The 6,438-nt window shown below is 50.7% G+C and overlaps 1 protein-coding gene across 2 annotated transcripts in view; it reads left to right on the top strand.

The window, feature by feature from the left end:
* The first annotated feature begins 2,262 nt into the window (after window positions 1-2,262).
* LOC132396175 (fructose-bisphosphate aldolase C) overlaps window positions 2,263-6,438 on the top strand; it is a 75,816-nt gene continuing 71,640 nt past the window's right edge. The window contains exon 1 of one of the 2 annotated variants that reach the window (XM_059973718.1): window positions 2,263-2,420. The gene's annotated coding sequence lies outside the window, so the exon portion shown is untranslated. Of the gene's footprint in view, window positions 2,421-2,440; window positions 2,462-6,438 lie in introns of those variants that run through there. The other variant, XM_059973719.1, reaches the window with a different exon arrangement.

Genomic DNA, 6,438 nt, shown 5'->3' with positions numbered 1-6,438 from the left:
TAGGTATGTGAATAGCAAAAGAATAGTTAAGACCACTGAAGACAGAAACGGGTGAATTTATTATGGGGAACAAGGAAATGGCTGACGAGTTGAACAGGTACTTTGGATCTGTCTTCATTAGGGAAGACACAAACAATCTCCCAGATGTAATAGTGGCCAAAGGAACTAGGGTAAAGGATGAACTGAAGGAAATTTATATTAGGCAAGAAATGGTGTTGGATAGACTGTTGGGTCTGAAGGCTGATAAGTCCCCAGGACCTGATGGTCTGCATCCCAGGGTACTTAAAGAGGTGGCTCTAGAAATCATGGACGCTTTGGTAATCATTTTCCAATGTTCTATAGATTCAGGAACAGTTCCTGCTGATTGGAGGGTGGCTAATGTTGTCCCACTTTTCAAGAAAGGAGGGAGAGAGAAAACAGGGAATTATAGACTGGTTAGCCTGACATCAGTGGTGGGAAAGATGCTGGAGTCAATTATAAAAGAGGAAATTATGACACATTTGGATAGCAGTAGTGGGATCAGTCCGAGTCAGCATGGATTTATGAAGGGAAAATCATGCTTGACTAATCTTCTGGAGTTTCTTGAGGATGTAACTATGAAAATGGTCAAGGGAGAGCCAGTGAATGTAGTGTACCTGGACTTCCAGAAAGCTTTTGATAAAGTCCCACATAGGAGATTAGTGGGCAAAATTAGGGCACGTGGTATTGGGGGCAGAATACTGACATGGATTGAAAATTGGCTGGCTGACAGGAAACAAAGAGTAGTGATTAACGGGTCCCTTTTGGAATGGCAGGCTGTGACCAGTGGGGTACCGCAAGGTTCGGTGCTGGGACCACAGCTGTTTACAATATTCATTAATGATTTAGATGAAGGGATTAAAAGTAACATTAGCAAATTTGCTGATGACACAAAGCTGGGTGGCAGTGTGAAATGTCAGGAGGATGTTATGAGAATGCAGGATGACTTGGACAGGTTGGGTGAGTGGGCAAATGTATGGCAGATGCAGTTTAATGTGGATAAATGTGAGGTTATCTACTTTGGTGGCAAGAACAGGAAGGCAGATTACTATCTAAATGGAGTCAAGTTAGGAAAAGGAAGTGCAATGAGATCTCGGTGTTCTTGTACATCGGTCAATGAAAGCAAGCATGCAGGTACAGCAGGCAGTGAAGAAAGCTAATGGCATGCTGGCTTTTATAACAAGAGGAATTGAGTATAGGAGTAAAGAGGTCCTTCTGCATCTGTACAGGGCCCTGCTGAGACCCCACTTGGAGTATTGTGTGCAGTTTTGGTCTCCAAATTTGAGGAAGGACATTCTTGCTATTGAGGGAGTGCAGTGTAGGTTCACAAGGTTAATTCCCGGAATGGCGGGACTGTCATATGTTGAAAGATTGGAGTGACTGGGCTTGTGTACACTGGAATTTAGAAGGATGAGAGGGGATCTGATTGAAACATATAAGATTATTAAGGGATTGGACACGCTGGAGGCAGGAAGCATGTTCCCGCTGATGGGTGGGTCCAGAACTAGAGGCCACAGTTTAAGAATAAGGGGTAGGCCATTTAGAACAGAGATGTGGAAAAACTTTTTCACCCAGAGAGTGGTGGATATGCGGAATGCTCTGCCCCAGAAGGCGGTGGAGGCCAAGTCTCTGGATGCATTCAAGAGTGAGTTAGATGGAGCTCTTATAGATAGCGGGGTCAAGGGATATGGGGAGAGGGCAGAAACGGGGTACTGATTGTGTACGATCAGCCATGATCAGAGTGAATGGCGGTGCTGGCTAGAAGGGCCGAATGGCCTACTCCTGCACCTACTGTCTATTGTATTGATAATCGCCACGTTACCGTGTCGCCGCGGGCAATTTCACAGCCCCTTCCTCAAGACTACACTCTTAATCGTAACACTGGACAGCACGTTAACAGGCCATTCGGCCCACCTTATTTGTGGTGCCGACTATGGTTCCAATGGAACTAATCCCCTCTGCCTGCACGTCGTCCGGAACCCTCCCACACCTGTCAAAAGCATTTTAAACGACTAGTTGCAAGTGAGGATTTGATGCAGACGCAGTGTCCCACCCACCGATCATTCCCCCAGCTCGGCACCGCTATCCCCCCTTCCCCCGCTGCCTTGACCTAGCACCTCCGGGACTTTGCACCCGTTTTTTCCGCGCCTCCGCCCTCGGTGTCCCCCGACAGCCAGCGTTCCGCAGCAGGACTGCCCGCTTGCCGATGGGCGGGGATGTGCTGAGCCCCCTCCCCGCCTTCACTGTGCGGGCGGCCCGGGGCGGAGTTTGCCCGGTCACGTAACTCTGCGGCATCACAATCGCGTTATTAACCCGCGGCGGAGCGGGGGGTAGCGCATTCAAGCGACCCGGGACACGGAGCGGAGCGGAGCGGCAGACTCGACCACGGGGAGCGGCGGCTGGTGAGGGGTTTGGAGACGCGCTTTTGGGGAGGAGGACGGGGGTGCGTAGCTGGGATTTTCCGCGCCGGGGATGCGGGTATTCGGTGGCGACTCACTCACTGGGTCCCGAGCGGCTACTGGGTGAAGGATGGAGAGTTCGGGCGATTCCTCTGCACCCGGATTCACATCTTCCCGCAGTATCGCTCGGACCGGACGCGGGAAATCCTGCGCAATGGACACTAAGACTAGGAGACAAACCTGTGGAATTCTGCAAAAGCGAAGCTTTCTCCATACCATACCATCAAACACTCCCGGGGTCAGACACAGAGTGAAACTCCCTCCACACCGTCCCATCACACACTCCCGGGGTCAGACACAGAGTGAATCTCCCTCCACACCGTCCCATCACACACTCCTGGGGTCAGACACAGAGAGAATCTCCCTCCACACCGTCCCATCACACACTCCCGGGGTCAGACACAGAGTGAAACTCCCTCCACACCGTCCCATCACACACTCCCGGGGTCAGACACAGAGAGAATCTCCCTCCACACCGTCCCATCACACACTCCCGGGGTCAGACATAGAGTGAAACTCCCTCCACACCGTCCCATCACACACTCCCGGGGTCAGACACAGAGTGAAGCTCCCTCCACACCACCTCATTACACTCTTGGGACAGGACCGGTGGACACAGGATTATCTGAAATGCATTTGCACAAAAATATTTCAATCCGGGAGCTACGTAAATGTTCTGATGAAAGATGTCTGTTTAAATACGGTAATGATTAGAGGTTGGGTCCGCTGAGGAAAATGGCTCCGTGCCCCAAAGGAGAGCCCGCCGGCAGTCTGTAGCGAGACGGTGTGTTGGAGTCCGCAATGGCGAGGGGGCGATGTGACTGGACGGGTGGCCCCGCGCCTGGCCCCGGACCTATGGAATGTTCAAATCCCAACTCGATACACGGCGACCCTAAATTCAATTAGACCGAATCACAATCTGGAATCTCATGGGTTTCAGATTTTAAACATCCGGTAAGATTTAGGTGTAGAATTGTGCCGTTCGGTCCATCACGTTTGCTGCGCCATTCCGTCATGTCTGATTTATTAACCATCTCGACCCCATTTTCCTGCCTTCTTCCCGTAACCTTTGACAGGGCTGTTTTGCGTGCCCTCTGGGGAGGTTCGACCCCCGCCCGAACCCACCCAGAACCACATGGACGTTTGTGCTGCCCTTACCCGCAGCTCCCATATACTCCACGATCCCCTCCCCCCACCCCACCCGGCCTATCACTATCCATCCGTTACCGGGAGCCCTTGACAAATCATGGGAAGGCCAGACTTTGTCGCTGGTGATGTCAGTTCGCAGACGCCCAGACACCAGGTTGCCTCCTTGACCTTGAGATCAGCCGCCGAGAAGGACACGGCAGGGGTTAGCCTGCATACCGACACTTCCAGCGTCTGAACCGCAGTCACCGCGGAGGGAGAGAGGGGGCAAAGGAAGGCCAGCTCCAGGTGCTGGAGATCTGATATAACGCACAGCAAACGCTGGAGAAACTCAGGAGGTCAGACAGCATCTCCGGAGAGGAATAAGCAGACATTGTTTGGGGCCGAGACCCTTCATCGGGATCTTTACTCCTCTCCATAGATGCTGCCTGACCTGCTGAGTTCCCCCAGCATTTTGCGAGGGATTTATAATTGCAGCTGAATGGCATCAGTATCTGCAGAGTCAACCACTGCGCAGGCGAAGTCAGAGTTTCGGCTTGTCTGGCTGGTCCTGCGGCTGCTTGTCTCTCTGCTGAGTCTACTCCGTGCCCGTTTTGTCCGACCTGCCGCCTGGGCCACCCGGTCCCACCTCGCTCACCTTTCAGCGCGGCACAGCACGGTTATCCGCAGCGATCTCGGGTCCTGGGAAACGCCGGGTTGTGATCAGTTCCCACAGGAGATAGAAACATAGAAAACCTGCAGCATAATACAGGCCCTTCGGCCCATAATGCTGTGCCGAACATGTACTTACTTTAGAAATTACCTAGGGTTACCCATAGCCCTCTGTTTTTCTAAGCTCCATGTACCTGTCCAGGAGTCTCTTAAAAGACCCTAACATATCCGCCTCCACCACAATTGCCTCCAGGCACCCACCACTCTCTGAGTAAAAAAAACTTACCCCTGACATCTCCTCTGTACCTACTCCCCAGCACTTTAAACCTGGGTCCTCTCATGTTAGCCATTTCAGCCCTGGGAAAAGCCTCTGACTATCCGCACGATCAATGCCTCTCATCATCTTATACACCTCTATCAGGTCACCTCTCATCCTCCATCACTCCAAGGAGAAAAGGCCGAGTTCATTCAACCTATTCTCATAAGGCATGCTCCCCAATCCAGGCAACATCCTTGTAAATCTCCTCTGCACCCTTTCTATGGCTTCCACATCCTTCCTGTAGTGAGGCGACCAGAACTGAGCACAGTATTCCAAGTGGGGTCTGACCAGAGTCCTAAATAGCTGTAACATTACCTCTCAGCTCTTAAACTCAATCCCACAATTGATGAAGGCCAGTCAGACAGCGTGGTAACAGGCCCTTTGGTGCAACTGGTCCATACTGACCGTCTTTTCCCAGCGTGTTAGTCCCATTCACCTGCATTGGGCTCATAGCCCCCCACACCACTCTTATCCATGTACTGATCTCGATGACTTGGTGCCACTGTGTCTGCCTGAACCACCATTCAAACTATGCACCCCCCACTACCCCATGTGTGAATAAGTTGCTGCTAATGTCCCTTTTCACAGCGTAGTGGTTAGTGCAACGTTTTACAGCACCAGCGACTCTAGTTCAATTCCCGCTGCTGCCTGTAAGGAGTTTGTACATTCTCCCTGTGATGTGCAGGTTTCCCCTGGTGCTCCGGTTTCCTCCCACAGTCCAGTAGGTCAATTGGTCATTGTAAATTGTTCTGTGATTAGGACACTCTGTATGCCCTCCCTCCTCCCAGGGGAAAGACCATGTCCTTGTGATCTTGTACACTGTCACCAGGTCTCCTACATTCCAGGGCGTAAAGACCCAGCCTAGCCAACCTCGGGTCCTCGATCCTCATAAATCTTCTTAGAACTCTTTCCAGCTTAATTATATCTTTGCTGTAACTTAAATAGTGTGCCTCAAACACTTCAGTGTCTTCTATAACTGCAACATAGAACATTTACAGTACAGGCCCTTTGGCCCACAATGTGCCAACCTACCCTAAGATCAATCTAAACCTTCTCCTCCATTTTCTTTCACTCGGGTGCTATCTAAGAATCACTTAAATGTCCCTCGTGTATCTGCCTCCACCACCACCCTCCGTGTAAAATCAAAACCTAATTCTGACATCTTTCCTATATTTCCCAATAATCTTAAAATTATGTCCCCTGCTGTTAGCCAATTCCACACAAAAAGTTTCTTGCTGTCCGCTCTGTCTATGCCTTTTATCATCTGTACATCTCTATCAAGTCACTTCTTCTCCTCCTTCACTCCAAAGAGAAAAGCCTAGCTCGCTCAACCTATCCTTATAGGCTCTCTGATTCAGACAGCAGCCTGGTAAATCTCTTCTGCACCCTCTCTAAAGCCTCTGATAATGAGGTAACTAGAACTGAGCACCATATCCCAACTGCAACATAGTGCCCCAACTCCCGGCACCCTGACTGACAGCCACAGAGACAAGAACAGGAAGGGAAAGGACATTGTGTAGGCAGTCAGTTGGCCATTTGGTTACTAATGCATTTGGGCACAACACTGTGGACCCAAGGGCCTGTTGCTGTTCTAAGCTGATAATCCGAACTCCAGCGCAGTGTCTGGGGAGTACAGCAGTATCACAGACACTGATGTTACACCATGAGCCCGGGGTCTGTAAATGTTCAGGAGAATTGTTCCCACACTTCACCAACCTCTGATACCTCGGAGAATACCAACAATGCATCTGGTCACTATTACCCTTTGTGGGATCTCACTGTCCCTTGCCCATCGAGTGTTTTGAAGAGTCTGTAGCAGCTGTGTAACTGTGAGCCTCTTTGTCT

The sequence above is a fragment of the Hypanus sabinus genome, chromosome 6 (assembly GCF_030144855.1).
Source record: "Hypanus sabinus isolate sHypSab1 chromosome 6, sHypSab1.hap1, whole genome shotgun sequence".
In the NCBI taxonomy this organism is placed as follows: Eukaryota; Metazoa; Chordata; class Chondrichthyes; order Myliobatiformes; family Dasyatidae; genus Hypanus; species Hypanus sabinus.
This window is presented reverse-complemented; position numbering and strand designations above follow the sequence as displayed.